Raw genomic sequence first — 20,098 nt, forward strand, 5'->3', positions numbered from 1 at the left:
CACCTCACAAGGATTTATCCTTTTCCGAAGGTATAAAGGAAAGAGAATCCAGCCAATCAGCTGCTGTCACTAGCCTATCCTCAGCCAAAGCCACGCCCCGTCGCCATTCATTGGCTGAATATAGTATCTAATAATAATCGGCGCGTGCAATGAGAAGCTTTCTGTCTGACCTCATTCCATCTACACTGCAAACTTAGTTTTAAAGGCGCATTATGTACTCCCCCTTTCCTAGATCGCAGGCAGAATTTGGCAGGGGTGCCTAAGTTAGGATAAGCAATTCTAATGTTCGATTATGAGCGATAACTCGGATTAAATCCAAGGATTGTTAAATCCATCTTTTCTCAATCAAGCGTTTGCTTTGACTTGCAGAAACCATCTGTAAATTATTATTTACAACATTTAATTGCGATAAGAATGTGAATTCGCTAAAACAAAATCATAATCGCTCATTCATTAATATTAGACATAGGCAGAGCCGTGCACGCGATTTATTTATACACAAAGACAGACAGTGCGCGCCCACAAGCCACGCGCTTCTCCATTCAAAGGCAGCATGTTCTTGTTTGTGTTGGTAGACTGCGCTCTGGTTGACGGATTTCTAAGTATATATATATATATATATATATATATATATATATATATATATATATATATATATATATATATATATATATATATATATATATATATATATATATATATATATATATATATATATTATGGATAGCCTATTTTTCAGTCCATTCTTCCAAATTGTGTATTCCTAGCTACTAAAATGAGGCTGATACCAGAATGCAGTCACACAGGAGTCAAATGCAAGAGGTGAAGAAAACAGCATTTGGCATCAGGACTCCGCCCTCGTTTATGCCTCTAGATGGCGTAGTAGAGCCAAAATAAGGCTGAAAGCATTAGTTGTTATTCCTCACAGAAAGTGTCGGCTCTGAAGAACTGTTTAACTAGATAAAACAGATCTGAATATGCATTACGTAATCAAGTCATCTATCATGAACAGAAAATATCAACAAAAGGCAAGCATCTCAAGTCCATTCTCACATTATTGTGAGATGTGAAGATGAAGTGATGCATCTCTCTGCTATCTCTGCTAAGCAGACAGTGACTTCCTAAACCCTGAATCAATATAACTGAAATCAATAGTTTGGTGAACTCATAGCTGAAGTATTCTGAGTTTGATGAATTGTTAACCATTTACAACACTAAAAGTACACAGTGTGCATGAGATTCTCTAAGGCAGTTCTGAGGCCATATGATTTTGAATACAGTAATCAAACACCCTTGCCTGTTTAAACAGGTGTGCTGGGAGAGAATGCACCCTAGCTTACCTTATCGTGCCTCATCACAGGGACAGATGGCCACCCTGCTACACTTACGATTATTTACTTTAGCAGTTACACCTCAGTATAGGCCACACACCTATAGGCCACACAAACACAATTTTCTCCAGGTGAGTCAAAGGTGAGTACTGATCCATGCCTGAATTGATTGTAAAATTTGGAATTTGTCTCACCAAGAAATACCTAACTATTAATAAGCAGCAAATTAGGAGTTTATCGAGGGGGAATTCTTAGATAATAGCGGATATGTGTTCCCTATTTTAAAGTGTTGCTGTTTATTTTATTGCACTTTATTCAAAAAAATGCATCATTAAATTATATTTTCTAAAAATGAGTTCTAAATAGTGTTACTATCCCTCAGATACTATTATAGTTTTTATTAATATGTTGAATCCGTTCCTATTTTCATTTTTCATGTTAGGTAAAGGTTTAGACATTTTGTTGTGTTTGGCATGTAATTTTTGCTTTTAAGTTTTCATTTTAGTTTTATGTATCTTTAATAACCCTGTTTTTAAGAGCCAGAAATCTCCACTAACATCCATCAAACTTCACATTTTCATATTAATATCTCAATGCTGAAGGATTTTGCCAAGGGGTTAAATTATTTACCCAATTATGCAACATTTTATTTCTAAAAATGAGTTGTTTTTTCTGGTTGATATAAAAAATCTGGAGTGAAATTAAACAAAATACTAACAAGTCAACAACTATAACAAATATTATGAATCTGCTGTAATCCGATGTTCAGTTTTCTGTTCTGGAAATGTATGCAAATTAGTGCACATTTAATTAAACATTTCCTCATTTACATATTTAAACATTAAACATTTCAGAAAAACTTTGAAAAAAAAAGCCTTAATGTAATAAATCAACTGGAGAAAAATATATATATATTTTTTTTTTTTACTATTAACCCGGGGTGTCGTTTTAGAAATCAAACCTACAGGATAAAATTCTCATCCAGTTGCCATCGAAAAAAGAGCTTCAACAGAAGGATCAAAGATGGACAAATCCACTCATAATGACAGTATTTGATCTCACAGGCTGAAACGCGAAGCTTTAGTAATGGTCTGGCGACACGGCGCACCGACGGCAGCATGCTTAATTCACTCATTCACTCCCCACTATCAATCCAAACCCCACTCCTCAAGCTTGGCTTAGTGTTGCCATGGAAATCCTGACTGTTTGCTCTCAAAACACATCCAGACAAGAAAGTACATGATCTCGCCAGTCTTAGCCCAGCGGAGCTGAACCACACGAGGGGAACGTCCTTATCAATTCTGCAGCCGATCTCAAACCCCCCCCACACACACACAAACAAATATTAATGGATTTGCATAGATGTCAATCAAATGGCTTGGGTTTTATGGAGGGTTTATGAAAATGAGCTCTCCCTGCAGTTTGCCAGAAAGATGAATTGGCGCGAGGAACAGTGCAGTGTGTGCACTGAGGTCAGATGGTCTTTGGAGCTGTTATGACACGGTCTGGAGGAACGTGCCTCTCAGTTATTCATTACATTCTTTCTCTCCCATCATTGCTGCCTTCCTCATTACCAGGCTAATTTCTCCAGCCCCTCTGTGCCGCCGCTGTCGCACAATGGAGCCTTTGTGTGTGTGTGTGTGTGTGTGTGTGTGTGTTTGTGATGGCTGAGCTCGTGTTCAACTGAAACTGTCCAACCTTACCCAAGCAAGTATTCCTTTTAGCCTTTAAGGTTGTGTTTGCCATCTGTAAAGCTTTACGTTCTCACAGTCTCACTCGAACTTGTTCAAAAAGGTCACCCAGATGTCTTTCTCTTGCTTTAGTGGGAACTTGTTTGTGGTGAGGTCACCCAGATAACTTGCACCGAACGGCCAGAACGGTTCCAGCCAATTGTCCAGCTCAGCAGATTATTTCCCCCCGAGCTGAACACAGAGGTAAGGACACGAGTTCAGGAGTGAACGGCTGATGGCTTATCTTTCACACGGCTCTACTTCCCCATGGCTGCAATAAATCAGGAAGGGGGGCTAAAGACCCGCCTCCTTTTTCAGGTTTCACGTGTTTCTAATGTGAAAAGAGCTTCCAAGAACAGTAACGTTTATCTCGATGGCAATCACTTCATCAGCACAGCTATTCTCAAAAGTAGTTTCACGTTAATTATGAGCCGATGTATTTGCTCGATAAAGAGACCATAGGAAAACGGAACAGCGTTTGGTTGGAAGGGTTCCAGGCGTGATATAATCATGTTCATTTGTTTAAAGTGTAACCAACCTTTGGACTGTAAACTGAAGGGATGCTAATTAAAGAGCAACCGACAAAATGACACCAGTATCACTGTTCACCCAGAGACGTGTTTACACCAGTTCATTTATTTTCAGCTACGTGTTATTTACTAAGTGGGTGAATCACAAAACCTGCGTTTTATTTCACTCTAAAACCAAAGGAAAAAAACATAAGAAATTAAACGACACCAACAAAGCCCATTACGACCATTAAGATTTTTGCATCGTGCTATTATTTGCATGACAATTAATCACTCCCACTCAATTCTCACTAGTGTAATGTCAGAAACAAATAAATCCCTTTCTTATTACTTTAATGTTAAAAAGAATGACATATTATTTGAATCGTAAAGTGTTTATGTATCATTGCAGCTTTGGATTTACATAATTGCCTTCTAAGAATTATTATTATTTTTAGTAATGTAATAAAATCACGGTAACTGAGAATCTAAAGAGAATCAGCATTAAGATAATAATGGAAATTATTCTTTATGTAAAAAAAGGTAAAAGGATGTATTGTATTAATTTTGTGAAATATAAAAATTATGCAAAATAAAATACCCCCCCCCCCCCCCCATAGATTTTCAGGTTGAATGTGACCTGGAAAAAAAATCATTATTAAGGTTTTTTTTTTTTTTTTTTTTTTTTACTTTTGTCTCCAGCAGCTTAAACTTGATCTCTTATTTAGTAAACAAGGGAGGGTTTACTCAAGGTTATGAATAGATCTTGTGTCTTCTTTCTTTCCTTTTAGATATTATGATATTATGTTAGATATTATGTTTCTTTTAATATTTCAGTGTGTGTAGGGTTGTAAACAGCAAACTCAACGGCACCTTCTGAGAATGATTTTCCCAACCAAATAGAGCACCAAATGTTTTGCAACAAAAAGTGTTTTGATGAACAGAGTGCATTCAGTCGTAGAAAGGTCTTGTTTATGTTTTGCAAGCAGCCTTGAGCAGTAGATTTTCTCTGGGTTATTGTAAGTGGTCTATGCTTTTAAATAACAGGAGAAGGAAATGCTGTTGTGGACAGCCAAGCAAGTGAAGAAAGAATGGCTAAATTTATTCGGTTATGAAGAGTGAATGGCCACTTTGCATTGAAACTTATGGAATTTGGCTCAAGGTTTGTACCAAAAGTGAAGTATGTTTTGAGTGATTATTGGAAAGGCATGTTTAGCCTTGTACTTCAATGGAGGTTTTGTCCAGTCAGGTTGTGGTTTAGCTGACACCTGACTCTTGGTGTGTGTGTGTGTGTGTTTGCTGGCAGGCTCAAGTCCATTTTCCTGTCTGTTGGAGATTAAGAGGATGCATCACTGACTGAACGGGTGCTGTATCAAACACCATACAGATCACACAAACACATGCAAAAGAGATATTTAACAAATGTTAACATAAATCCTTTATGTGACCCTGGACCACAAAACCATTCTTAAGTCACTGGGGTATATTTTTAGCAATATCAAAAACAAAAAACAAAAAACAAAAATAAAAACATTGTATGGGTCAAAATTATTATATTATTTTTATTTTATGCCAAAATCATGATATTAAGTAAAGATCATGTTCCATGAAGATATTTTTTACATTTCCTACTATTAATATATTAAAACCTTGTTTTTTATTATTAATATGCATTGCTAATAATTCATTTGGACAACTTTAAAGGTGATTTTCTCAGTATACATTTTTTTTTGTGCACCCTCAGATTCCAGATTTTCAAATAGTTGTATTTCGGCCAAATATTGTCTAATCCTAATAAACCATAAATCAATGGAAAACTCATTTATTCATGATGTATCAATCTCAGTTTCGAAATATTGACACTTTAGACTGTGATCAAGGGTCAATCATACATAATACATGTTTTATTTTTTATTTTTAAGAATTCATAGAATTTTTAAAGAAACCTTCTGTCATAATTTATTCACAATTAAAACTGTACTTGCAGATAATGTAATATTAATGAAAGACTATGTTTCTTAACACACCTAAGTACACTTTTAAAATGTAATAAATGTCAAATTAAAAGTCTTATTCTAACGTCCATTATAAATAAATAATATACTTTAATGTACAGTATCATTATTGTTTTGTATATATGTTTTTTTGCACTTAAAGAAGTGAACTGAAATTGATGGGTCGACAAACATGGTAAAGCACATTTGAAGTACTTGACTTTAATTTAACTGTACTGTAGAGTGTTGTTTGATATTTCACTTGAAGTTAAAATATTTTAAATATTGGAACTTGATCATTACAAATGTCTTATTACACATAGGCTCTATTCAATGATATGCTACTTAAGAATTACTTAAGTTCTACTTAAGTGGCACAAAAAAGCAAGAGCTTTTAATTAAAATGAAAACTGTAAAACATTTTCCTTTAATTGCAGCTAACATGCAATTAACTATCCAAGAATCATTACATTCAGTTGTGTAAGTGCATTCATTCCTATAATAAGTACTCTTTTTGTATGCTTAGGTGTTTTTCACTATAAGGAGAGTTTTTTGGGGTTGGGGGGGGGGGGTGAAATATTAATTTAATAAACACATATGCAAGAGAGAGTGAGAGTGAGACTGGTGAAATGAGGAGAAAGATAGGTGTTTTTCTTGGACTCCAAACAGTTATTGTTTTCACAACTGTAGCCAGCAGGGCATTAGTGTTGGAGATGGAGAAAGCAGATCACTCCAGCAGTTCATCATGTGCTCACTTAATGGCTCCCTTTCTACTGTCTCTCCCTTAACTCTCTCAACCATATGGATTCGAGGACAAAGACATTACGTTTATGCTAATGACAACAGCCATGTGCAGACAAAGGACTGCAAAGGTGTACCTGTACCATGATAAAGAGACTGTGAACGCCATAGCACAAATGTGAAAATCCGGATGCGGGGAGGGTGGGCATGTGAGTATGTTTATGTGTCTGTGTTTGTTCCATCAGAGGAGAATGTGACATTTGAAGGACGAGAGACTCTTTTCATACTGGAAACTGGAAACTTAGAAGCCGTTTTCATTTTATTTTATGCACTTCACAGGGAACAGAGAGGCAGAAAGACAGAGCGGCAAATAGGAAGCTTGGAAGGGACACAGAGAGGGAAGTCAGATAGCAAAAAGTGGAGAACACAAACAGACAGAACATAAAGGTGGGTGAAGGGCAAACAAGATGCATTACAGTGTCCTGTTTATTAATCAGTAGCGCTGCTGTTACTCCCCAGCACTTGAGATAAGTATTAAGACAGGGTTTTAAGGTGGCACATCACACCAAAAACTTCCCAGCATCCCTTCTGCTAGCAAATGTTGACGTATCGTTCTGCTGACACAAGTCAGCTGATTGCTGTGTCACGGCAATGGTTTTAGGCAAGTGGCAGCGCTCCGGCTACAGACGTAGAGTCTTTTTTTCCTCCCAGACGCACTGCGGCACAGCCAGACGACTAGAGTGGAGGCACAGGAGCTCACAGCTGCAGTCTACTGGCTTGTTTCGGGGAGGCAGAGGAGCCGAGCACTTCCTCTCGAAATACCGTCGCTCTGCTTATTTTTGCCGTTGAGGGATCATTTTCATTGGGGCAGATAGTAGAGCCAAGAAAGAAGACAAACTCTGAGTCCAACAACTTGGAATTAACGTTGGTCTCATTTGTAGACAGGAAATTTGGAGAAGCGAGCTGGATCTTAATTTTTTTAGGGGTTGCTGACGCCATCGCTTGCGAGCACCAGACCAGGTTCCTAGGCTGAGAAGTTGGTGCTAAAAGCTTGGATTCCAGTCCGTCACCTGTCCGTCCCGTCATAAACCCGTCCCACACGAGACGTCCAGTCAGTCGGGCCCATCTGCATTTCCATTTGCGCCGACCATCCAAAGTAGCTCCTCTGCTTCAAGGTTAAGGTGGCTTTCGGTCCTAGACTTAGTCCTTGTCCAGAGGGCAGGGCAGAGGCGAACAGAAACAGCGAAGCAGCAGCTAAGCAGAGCTCAGCCAGACAGACGCGGTGACCTAAATCAGCCCCAGTCATGTCTGGACGCAGCCAGAGCAAGGCAGACGGAGAGGAAGACAGAGCGAGAGAGAGAGGGAGAGAGCGACCCAAACGTACCGACTTGAACATATACTCACACTACGGTAGGTTTGGACGACTGCAATTAGCCTATAATGAAATGTAGTTTGTTTCCCATCCGTTCGCATTCAGTTCTTGCTGACGCTGTCCTTAGATGAGATTAGCTTGTCTGTAGCTGTGCTTGTATCTTTGTGCCATAGGGATGGAGAGAAACGAAGGAGGCTATAAGGGGAGGGGGAGACAGAGTTGTCTCTCTCCCTCTCTTGCTCTTTTTTCGCCACCGCTTTATTTTGTTCCATTAGCTGGTGTTCATATTCACCGTATGTCTGTGCTGATCTCCACCATTGCTGCACAGCGAAATTTCTGCAGAGTCCTTGTCCCCCTCACCTCCCCCGTTTGCACTTTTGGGTCCAGGTAAGACATTCACTTATTCGTCTTCGACAACCAAATATGCGAACCCCTTAGTCTGAGTGCGGGAGCGCTGGCAGGCGGTTTTGTGCGTTACGTTTATTTGCTTTTGGTGAATCTGATGCACATTAAAATCCAAGATCGTGAACAAGAGCACATCCCCCTCCTCCCGAGTGCAGATTCCTTGGGAATATTATGAATTTGCCGTTGGTAGATTGTACTGGCATTGCACATTCCTCTCAAACTGAAAAACAGTTGATAAATTCATTAGATAGTAGTTTAATTACAGTATAGTTGGTAAGACAAAGCCTTTTTTAGAGTTAAACGAAGATGGTATGTCTTTTAAGTGTGTTAGTAAGTGAGTTCAAGTAAGTGAAAGTGTATAATGTATGCCATTATTTATTTGCTTTTGGCAACAAATACTATGTTACATACGCCAACGCCTCAATAATTTTCTTGGCACAAATCATCCCACGCATAGCAGGAACACAATGCTGATCACAGGGGACAACAGTCTAGCCATAAGCGGGAGACTGATATCTAGAACATGTCCACTCGGATTCCTTCGGCTAGCAAATCACTTATTAGTCACCGCTTGGAAAAGTACAACTTCACAGTTTCAGTCTCATCCACCTGCGCTTTGAGCCACAGTAAGGGCTCTCACTGTAATTGATGAGAACTCGAAGGTACCTTGAGGTATTTCTCTGATAAGAGGCTCTCAGGTAAAAGTTACAGGTGTTGTATTACATTTCAGTGCTGTGAGTTCTGTAATCTTGTGCGATGCTCTTTCAGTGTCAAATATAGTCGGGTGCACAGCATGGTACCAGAACAACATTGTCAGATGGCCCATCTGTTCTGCATGGGGGGCATAAAGTAACGTCAGCCTACATGCAGGTGTAGTTTAACTCAAGCTGATGAAACGCCTTATGGATGATGGAACACTTACTATAATAAATAACAATTATTTGTTATATATGAAGTATTTTAACAATGGTTATTATATTATATTATATTATATTATATTATATTATATTATATTATATTATATTATATTATATTATATTATATTACTGTTGTTTACAAGCATTAAGCATTAAAGATCACATCAAAATGAGTAAAGAGACAACTGACTCTTTGCTTAGCTCCTCCCCCCATATTTTCTGTAATAGCACTCTTTCTGCCACTGGCAAACATGGAGGGAGAAGCTATTAATGTTAAATGAATTACCTTAGGAATTATTAAAGAACATTAGTATCAACAGTGCATTTTTATCTGTAATACTTTATGATACCTAATTGACGTGGTTTCCAAGATTGTATGAAATGCTACATCCAAAACATGAAATTAGGGAACCAAAAGGAGAGATTGTAATTGGGAACAAAGGTTAATCAATAGCATACACTTCTTAAGATGTATTTTGCATTTGCATTTGCCTTTTTTTTCTTTCTTTTTTATATACCTTGTGTAACCAATAAATTATTTCACATTTCATTTAAAATTATATAAATACACAGTGTTCCCTTAGACTTATTTACATTCTTAGAAATTAGGGTTCTTATAACCGTCTATGGTACCATCAAGAAACTTTAAGGTTCATAGAACCAGAAATAACATTGACAGGTTCTTTAAAGGGGAAAAATGTTTATACTATTTTTTTTTTAATGAATGAATTAATGTATTTATTTATATTACATTATATAAGAACTGTTCAGTTTGGGGAACCCAGAATTGATCTTCTGTGGTTCTTTTAAGGGGAAAAACACCTTTTGAAGTCTTTATTTATAACTAAAATAAAAGAGGCGATGGAAAGTTTTCTGGCAGATTTTGTATATGTTAAAGAACACAGACACAGCAAGATCATTTCCATAATGACCAACAATATTTAACAAAAGACATGTTTGTTTTTTTTTTGTGGGGGGGGGGGGGGTTCATAATGGTACAAATAGCAGCAAATTGACTACTGCAAACCTTAGTAACGCATTTCGCTTGATTCAATTATAAATTTAATAAATTTTGCATCTGAAAGGAACTCTCCAATAGCTTCAGCCACAAAGATGACTGTCCACACCTTTTCATTGACTTGTGCAAGCTGTTCTGGCCCCATGGCTCATATTTTTGGACATTAACATTTATAAGGTGGGGCTTATTGAGGTGCCAGTTAAACTAATGTATTCCATGTTTTTATTAGCACTAAAAGTTAAATTGCAAAACTGATAGTTTTGTAACTGCAGTGTTTTTTCCCCCTGCAATTCGTAACTGCTATTTCTATTGTAAACATATTGTTAAAAGTTGACTAATATTAAATAATTTGTAGCTTCATCTTACCTCATTCTCGCTCGTTAAACTGACGCTTCGCGGTCTTCTTCTGTGGACAATAAACCCCACCTTTGATTTGATTGGCCATCTCAGTCAGTTTGACATTGAAGAGTGCTGTTAGACCCCTGAGGTTTTGATCTGAAGCACCTAGTATGTGCAGCGGTCTCGTGCATCCGTAGACTAGCGCAAGTTAATTCTCACACTTTAAGAGTATTTACAGCTACAGGCTGCGTGGCTATGAGAGGTTATTACCTCAAAATGTATGTCAGTATGCAGTTTTCCATATTGCTCGCATGCCGGCGATTATCCCTCTGCGTGCAACTGTTGGCACGCATGCAGTAGGTTGCCGACCCTTGCTGTTGCAAATCTATACAGGTGGAGCTGGGGAAGGTGGAGGGTTTCTGAAACAAGCTCTAGCCAAATATTTGAATGTTAAGCAGCAAGCTCATTGGTTGCTGATGTGAAAAAATAATAAATAAATAAATCGGCTGCACATTGTGAATAATGAGGTGATTATATCACATTGAGTTAGAACCTATTGGACTGCGCCATCTAGAGTTTCATGACAGAACTTTGTATTTGACTCAAAAGTTTTGCTTTGCTTTGGTACATTTGTACCAGTGGTGTTCATATCCCCGCTTGATGCCTAAAGTAAGGAAAGTTGGTCATTGTGGCTATAGCATTTCTGTTACTGCGATCAACAAAAGTAATTTGTGGTGACCGAGTTTAGGTTTACCTTTATAAATAATAGATTTTATTTAGACTTATTTAATGCAGTTTCTCTCCGTGCCAACTTTCACACAAGATTCAGTGTCACTGCATCAGTAACATCGTCATGGACTGTGCCAAGAATATAGTCAGATTTACAGTCAGACAGTATTATCCACATCAGCACGGTTTCCTTAATTGATCCTTAAGTGTCTCCTAAGTACTCCCAATGTAGCATTTGCAAGTGTATTATTTCATATCAGGATTACATGCATTCAGTCTGTTGCTTTCCTTTGCTTTTCATAGCAGAAAGTGGGTCACACATCTCAGCTTGTGCCAGACCCCACTCATCTCCATATGTTCCCTCAATGCAATCAAGACTTTCGTTTGCCAGCTCCTCCATTCTTGTACAGTTATTATATCCCTTTTTGCTTAATACAGTGCATTTGAGCATCAGCTTTGATGCTTGGTTATTTTCTGAAGCCTCCTTTGTTCCGAACTGCCTTCAATCATTCTTAAATGACTTCAAATGACTGAGCCGCCAACCCATCCACACGCACGCCCTGCCGCAGCAAACAGCACACATCTGAATGCACTTGAAGTCCTTTTGACTTGAGAATTTACAGCCCGAACAAGCTGTAAATAGCTTTACCCCTTTATCCGCAGGTTTCCAGAAGGATTCCTTATGTTGTGGATTATTATTGAAACCAAAAACCAAGAAGAAACAAACACTTTTCAAACATTTTTAGTGGTTGTTGGGTTTCCCAAATCTGTATGCACACTAAATTCACTCGGTTTGAGCTTAAAATAAACCTCTTAAGTGAAATTCGGTCCATTCCTCTAAATATACATTTTCATTTTTGTGGTGTTCACTCCATAGCCTGCAGCTGCCATTAACATGTCACTGATAATGTTTTCTAACCGACAACAGACTGCTCTGCTCTATATATGGGTCAGTGACACACGAACTGCGAAATCGCAGAGGACGCACTCTGTTGAATTACCACCCTAAAGATCACATGTAATCATATGCTGCCATCAAAACCGGGGACAAACATTTTCAAATGCAATGTAGCGCAAAAACAGACATTTGCTAAATTGTTTGAGGCGGACAATTTCAGCATGCAGCTGATTTGCATTTTTATATCTAAAGCCACAGCGCATTGTTTATATTAATGCATGTTTTCGCCCGGTCGTGCTGTTCCTATCAGTTCAGTGTCTTTTGAATGCATAAATAAGCAGGAGTATTGCTCTGACTAGCTTTGTTATTGTCTTTATTACACACTGACAGTAAGCAAATGCATGGAATGCACTTCAGGGCGCTTTTCATGGCTTCATTATGGCTGTGTAATATTCAGCCGAGCTCATGTCCATTTTTAAAGCTGGCATGGGGTGTACTGTGCCTCGGTGTTTTTCTGCGGTCACTGGGCCTGTTATTTCCCCTGAGCTTTTCCTTTTATAACCACCTGAAGCTAACGCGCCTCAATATCTGAATCAGAATTGAATTACACAGATACGCAGACTGTTTTTATTAAAAATCATGACTCGTAACACTGTTGGAAATCTAGTTCAGATGTTCACCGTAGCCATTAAGCATGCTAATTACACGGTTCTTTTGAATGCTCAATTCTGATTGGACAATCATGGTATTTAGCGGTCAAATGTTTTTGCATAATGGCCCCTTAACTATAGTTTTACACAGCTGTGTTATCTAGCATTTGTGCATAAAAAATAATTGACTTAAATAAAACAATATTTCATGTTCATTAATTTAGTTTTAACCATTGTTATTTTATTTATATTTATGTACTATTATGGTTATTACTAATATGTGTACTATTATGTACTATTTATGTACTGTTGTAGTAAATATGTTGAATTTGCTTCTATTTATTTATTATTTTTATTTTTTTAGTTTCTATTTTGATGTAAATTTAGTTTAGGTTGTAGTAATTTTGTTATGTGCTTTTGTCAATTTTTTTCGTTTTTTTTGGATGGATAGATAGATAGATAGATAGATAGATAGATAGATAGATAGATAGATAGATAGATAGATAGATAGATAGATAGATAGATAGATAGATAGATACTATCCAGTTCCCAGTATGTCTCGGAATGCTAGAATGAGGTTAACCATTGATTAAACTAATCAAAGGGAGGCTATATTTGACAGCAATTACAGTTAATAACAAATGATAACCTCCACCTCATATCTGAACCCTGATGGGCATTTTGGGGTTTATTTTGGTTTGTAATAACCTGCTGTTTCTCAGTTGTCCCTGACATACCAAGAGCAGATGCAGGAGAAAGTCAAAAACCAGCGCTGTTACAGCTGACTATAAACTCCTTCACAGTTGACTCCCAGAAATGTTGTTTATATAAATAGATGAGTTGATACAGCTCAACACAGCATGCCTGCATAAACACGATTTGGTTTTCTCCAGAATAGCTCTCTGCAGAGGCTGCTTGGCGTTCCTTCGCACGCTTCATGATCCAGTACGAGGCATTAGGGCCTAAGATCTGAGCAGTGTTTCCTATGAGGACACTTTGGCTATGCTGTGCGATCTGCCGCTCATCGCTGACAGCAGTCCATACACACACCAGCATCATTACCCATTCCCACTGAAGCCGAGCTCCGCTCTGTTTGTGTTTGTGTGTTTACAGTAAACGGCCGGATAAAAGGCGGGCTGAAGTGAGTTGGTCAGACAGGCCTTGCCAAACCCACAGGCTGTTCTGCTGCTTTGCTACCGCTGTGGTGTTTTGATGTGCGCTACTGTGCAGATGCAGTTTTTGGGCGGTCACCAACAAGCTACTGTACAGGAGGAGACTCTGGGAAAGTAAGGGATATCTTTCAAGGTTAGTGTCGAATCCCAAGGGCGCCATGATGCAGCTGTTGCTTTAGTACAATGTCAGATTGTCAGGCCATGTGGCATCTGTCCCTGCTTGCCACGCCAAAAACAGTTCCACTGAAGAAAGGATGCCCTTGTGAAAAAAGAAGTGTGCTTAGTTGAGTTGAACATGCAGTTGTAGTGTACTTCAAATTTTTTGTGTTTGCAGATAATGTAATTTTATTGAAATAAAGACTACTTATGATATTAGATATTTCACTTCCATGAATGATTCTTTACATACTTAAGAATATGTTTTTTAAAAAGTGCTATTTTTAACAGTTTTTACTTTAAAGTGCATTGTTTTATTTTATTTTATTTTATTTTAATAATCTTTTTTTTTGTGCTTTAAATAAATACACTTATTTTTATGCATTGATACTTCTTTTTCACAAGTATCTGCATGTTCCAACTTATGCCCTTTAATTGGGGACAGTCACATTTTTCCTTACCCTAGAAAACAACTGGACGTTTTTATCCATATCAGCACACTGCTATTCTTATGGTGTTTAATATTCACTGTCGGGTCAGTTGAATGCCCACGTCTGCGGATGGAAACGCATGGCCAAACCCTCAGACGACCTCGCACCACGTTGCATAGCTTACACAACAAGTCCATAATGAGACGAAGGTATTAGTCAGTTGTCTAGCCTAACAGATACTGGCTGCTCCCACGCTAGGATGCGCGGCATGTTATTGTGTTCCACCGGTGGCCTGCAGCGCACGAATAAACACTCCACCAGAATGATGGAAAGACTCCAAACCCATAAGAACAACATGTACAAACAGGCAAAGAGAGCAAAGTCAATAAATCTGAAAGCCTTCAAAGCTTCCTGAGAAGAGACAAGCAATGAAAGGCCACGTTTAGCACCTGTTCGCTTTGAAGATGTCACTTTTCTTTCACACTTTGAGTATTTATACAAGCCTTGTGATACAAGAGAATTGGATAGTCACCTAACCAGCGGAAAAGAGAAAGAGTGATGCTTTAATCGAAGTGCAAGGCCTATGAGGGTCTTTCTCACTGGTTGTTATGTATGTGCTGATGTTCCCGGAGGTGATCCACGATCAAACCAAACTCAAAAGCAGACCCTTCTGCTTGATTTTACCATGCAGTACATGAAGCCCAGCTCTACTGGAGCAGAATGAATTGAGCTGCAGGGCCAAACTTCCTCCCTACTCTCCATCAACAGAAAGAAGGACAAAATGTTTTCTATAAAATGAGTTCTGCTTGCACAAGCAACACATAAGTCACCCGTAATGACTCTGCATATAAACACATACTGACACCCATAGAACTACACCCCGTGTTGTTAACTTACATGTAAGTAATACATAGCTGGTTCAATTACTGTCTGAGTGATGTATTGCTACATACCATATCCAAGACATTCGTTTATTATTGTTGTTTAAAAATGGTACTAGAGGCTACATCACATGGGATGACAGACTGTATTTTCATATTCAAGCATTTTTCTTCTTTATTTCAGTAAGAAAATCCTGCTCCAGTGTGCCACAAGTCATTGGAGAAGACAGGGCTTTGGAAGGAGAAAGGAAACCTTTATTTTTTCTGTCCACAGAGAAGTATATGAAGGCATAAATTCATAATGTCTCTCCAAGAAATGTATATTCAAACCAAAAATTATTCAGACACCAGATACCATTTTTTGATATTGTTTTATTTTTTTTACTAGTGGGTGCAGGATACTTGTTTATTTGTGTTAAGTGAGGATAGCAAAATAAAGAAAACTGTGACATATTATACCTAAAAATTCTTTATACAGTGGACTACCCAACAAATTTGGGACCAAAAATTATTATCACTTTGACCTAACCATGTTTTTCTTAAGTTTTTTCCTTTAATTGCTAATGTGACATTTTATACCATAGACCCCCCTTCCTCAAATCTTAGGGCCGTTTCATAGTCTAAACAGTAAACGCAAGCGTCACGAGTGATGCGTGTATGCAATACACCACTCACGCAACAGGGGGTAGTAGAGTCGGGTCGCGTGATATTCAGATCACAATGGCAACTGTAGAGGAGTGTATTCTGTTGCTGATGAACTATCGTATAAATGTGGATGAATACGTATAAGTTTGCATAATTTTTCCTCTTCGCCCGCCATTGTATTCAAACCTTCTTCTTCTGTAAACACAATATACTTGAATTAATGTACAATAGTATTGCGTGAATCGGCGCGTCGCGTATCAATAACTAGGACGACACATTTGGCTACGCACCGACGCATAATGGCGGCCGAAGCGTAATGATGCGTAGCCTCGGGGACGCATATGCGTACAGATGTGTTGACTATGAAACGGCCCTTACCCTGGAGGTCCAATGCGCTGCAGAGTTTAGCACCAACCCTGATCAAAGTCAGCTGCTTGTGATTTTCGAATAATCCCAAAGACAATGATTGGCATTGATTAGCATGCTCAGGTGTGCTTGATTAGGGTTAGAGCTAAACTCTGCAGGAAAGTGGATCTCGAGGTCCAGATTTGAGGATCCCTGCCATAGACTGTACAAAATTAAACATTGCTTGGTAATTAGTAGACCTTAATTGGTATTATTTAATAGTGTATTTTATAGGGGTCAAATGATGCGATTAAAATTTTACCTTTCTGTTTGAAGTGTTGCAACCTCTTGGTGCATAAGGAAGATCTGTAAAGTTGCAAAGACTAAAGCCTCAAATCCAAAGAGATAATCTTTATAACTTTTTCAAGCCTCTCTAAAACGCCTCATTTAAACAAGCCCCCACGTCTACATCACTGTGTGAGAAGATTTGCATAACACCGCCCAAATGTTCGCACAAAGAAAGAAGGGATTACTTTTATTCTCGCTGTAGGATTGTTGTTGCCGCCACGGCTATGTTGTTGAGACACTGAGTGTTTCATTGTGAAAGTGAAACTACTTTGTAGGATGATATCCTCTTTTTTCCATTTTTTTCATATTTTATAACTATTTTCTAAACAATTGAGAATAAACTGTGATAATATGAGAAATATTGAAGGTGTCTGAATAAATGTTGGTTTGACTTTGAAACCAGCTTGCCAAGGTAAGACACATTTATAACAGTCAAACTACTGTCAATGTGTATCAACCTCATTTTGTTCAAAATCTTTATTACTTTCCTTCTTCTGCCGGACACAAGGTTTTGAAGATCAGTAGGAGAAAAAGAGTTTTGGTAACCACTGATTTCCATTATATGAAAAAACAAACAATCAGACATTTCGCAAAATATATTTTTTTGTATAAAGCTGATCAATCAGATAATAAGGTTTTTGCTTGAAAGTACAATGAGAGTAAACATATCAAACATACACACTCCTGATTAAGTTTGGGGGTCTGTAAGATTTATTTTATTTTATTTTATTTTTTATAGGCTTGAATTTATTTGATGGAAAATACAGCTAAAATATATGCTGTTTGGCTGCTCAAGAAAGATTTCTTCTTATTATTAGATTGAAAACATTTGTGCATGCCACACCTCATATTTTCTTCCACCCATGTGCTTCTGTTTGACTTAGATTCTGTCTCCGTTTGATTATGTCATATAGTTCAAATGTGTCTGGTTAATTATCCTCATTTGCTCCTGTATAATAGTTGTGTTCTGTTCTCTGTTTGTCGTCCATCTACTATGTCCCTACATGTGTCTCCAGCCTGTTCTGTCCTGGATTTACACCTGTCAATTTATTAAAGACTATTTACATTTATCATCTTCTTTGTACATTTATCTTACTGTAGCATGACAGAAAACCAGACCTAGAAGAGAAAGAGTAAGCTGTGCCTTTTCCCTGCGTCTTCTTTTTTCTTTTTTTACATTTTTTGTTGTTGTTTATTTCATTATGAATCGGACGGAGAGCCAATTTTTAGTTTTGTTTGCCTTCAGATTAGCTTGCCTGTTCCAGATCGGGGTGAATAACCATCACCGTGGACCTCCCAGACACCACTGGACTGAATCACTGTGGTTGTTCACTCCTCATGGACCTGTTTTGTTGTGTTTTTTCCCCCCATGTGCTCTGTTTGACCTAGTTTCTGTCTCCGATTGATTATATCATTTGGTTCAGGTGTGTCTGGTTAATTATCCTCATTTGCTTCACTATATTAGTGGTGTTTTCTGTTCTTTGTATGTCGTCTGGTCTACTACATCCTAACGTGTGTGTCCTGCCTGTTCTGTCCTGGATTTACCCCTGTGTGGATTTATTAAAGGCTATTTGCATTCATCTTCATCTTCTTTGTGTGTTTTTCGCACCGTAGTGTGACAGTGCATCTTAATATCCTGAGGACCCCAATGAAAACGAGGTGTTTCATCTCATGTGGTTGATCCTCTAATAAATGCTTATAAATAAATACATATTTTTGTGAAACCATTATCCTTTTTTTTTTCAGGATTCTTTGAATAGTCAAACTGCATGTATTTAAATCCATATGTCTTTACTGTCACTTTTCATAAATTGAATGCATCCTTGCTGAATTAAGATATTAAAAATAATAACTTTATAATAAAAAAATTTAAACCATTCTATTGAGTCCATACTTTTGAACAGTAGTATACATTTTAATATAAGTAAAAACTATAATATAACAATCTAATTTGCACAACTAAACAGCAGGATTTACGCTAATATTGAAAATAAATGTAATATATTCTGCTCTACTCTTACTGATAAATGAAATTACTACATTTAGTTTGTTACTTCCCAAAGGAAAGTTGCTAATATAAACTGTTGAACGGCATAGCTAGTTGGAGAGGTACTGTATAAAGACACTAATCACTGCTCCTGCTCACACAAGATCTCTGAACAAAATAAAATTCTGTGCAGTTTACACCAAAGTCTATGTAAAAGAGCCCGTTGCCACTGTGGAATAGATAAATATGATATGTGCCTGAACATCCCCTATGCTAGTGTACTTTTCCTTAACACCAAGTCCCTCTCTTACACTCAACATAACCCTATGTGTCACATCCTGCCAGAGGATTTTAAAGACGTATTGCAATTTTCAATAATGTTCTGCAGGTCCTAAAGGAGCTCAATAACTCCAGGCCTACAGAGGCCACTGAATCAGCATTTCAAAGTGAAACTCCTTTCCACAAAGACCTTTGAATTGAAACAGAAAAGTTTCTCCTTCCCAGCCATACAGGCTCAACTCTGATTGACCCCTCTCAATCTGTGCCTCTCTGTTGTAAAGAACAGGCATAAAATAAGGCAGAGTTAATAGAGTTTAAGACTAAGAGCCAAACCGCATTGGAATAGGAAGGAGATGGAAAGAGTCAAGGGAGGGAGAGTGACTGAGGCCGAGAGAGATTGAGCAAAGGAAGGAGAGAGAGAGAGAGAGAGAGATCCCTAAGGGAGGGGGATTGGGTCCGGGCTGCCTGAGGAGATTATCGCCTCTAATTGGCCGAATGCCTCCACTCGGCGTTCCCACAATGCGTTGTGTTTCAGTGACTTTCTCTAAACTCTCAAGGGACTCTTCAAGGTTACCGTCACTCTTCACTGTTATCGCTGCACTCTAAGCCACTGTAGCAAATCTGCTTTTAGCGTAGCCATGATGGACTATTGAGAATAGCTGATTATTCAAAACCGGAATGGTTGATCATTCACCTCAAATGCACACATAAAGTGTTTCATCAACTTTTGTGATGAACTTCACTCAGCACCTCAATAAAACAGGATTTGGGTGAATATAAAATCGGATAAGAGTAAAACATCAATGGTGAACAATTACTAGATTTCCTTATATATATATATATATATATATGTTTGTTTTTACAACATTCAGTGTTGTGCTGTAACCGAATACTGTTTGCGTTAATCTTACCGTCTTCCTCTCAAACAGATTGTTGGGTGTATGAAATAAAGAGGATGTAATGAAAAGCATGCCCTTGAATCCAAAAGCCATCGAGGTGTCTTTTCACTTCCACTCCTGCAGAGATCTGCCTTTTTGCTTTTCTTCTAGCATTGCTAGATCTAACCGAATAAGCGCTTGTGTGTATCAAAATGGAATCAAATAAAGAAATCATCTCTGCTTTCATTTTGCCCGTGTCTTTTCTTCCGGAAACCACAGGTATTAACCAAGTGAAGATATTTCATGATATTAAAACGGCAGCTGAAGGAAAATAGTTGTATCT

General features: G+C 38.0%; 1 long non-coding RNA gene across 1 annotated transcript; it reads left to right on the plus strand.

Annotated features, from left to right (window-relative positions):
• The first annotated feature begins 6,991 nt into the window (after nucleotides 1-6,991).
• Nucleotides 6,992-18,191, plus strand: LOC127978576 (uncharacterized). Its single transcript, XR_008158549.1, has 3 exons — nucleotides 6,992-7,715; nucleotides 13,747-13,938; nucleotides 15,458-18,191. It is a non-coding gene; the product is annotated as an uncharacterized LOC127978576 (long non-coding RNA).
• The last annotated feature ends 1,907 nt before the right edge of the window (nucleotides 18,192-20,098 follow it).

The sequence above is a fragment of the Carassius gibelio genome, chromosome B19, assembly GCF_023724105.1.
Source record: "Carassius gibelio isolate Cgi1373 ecotype wild population from Czech Republic chromosome B19, carGib1.2-hapl.c, whole genome shotgun sequence".
NCBI lineage: Eukaryota > Metazoa > Chordata > Actinopteri > Cypriniformes > Cyprinidae > Carassius > Carassius gibelio.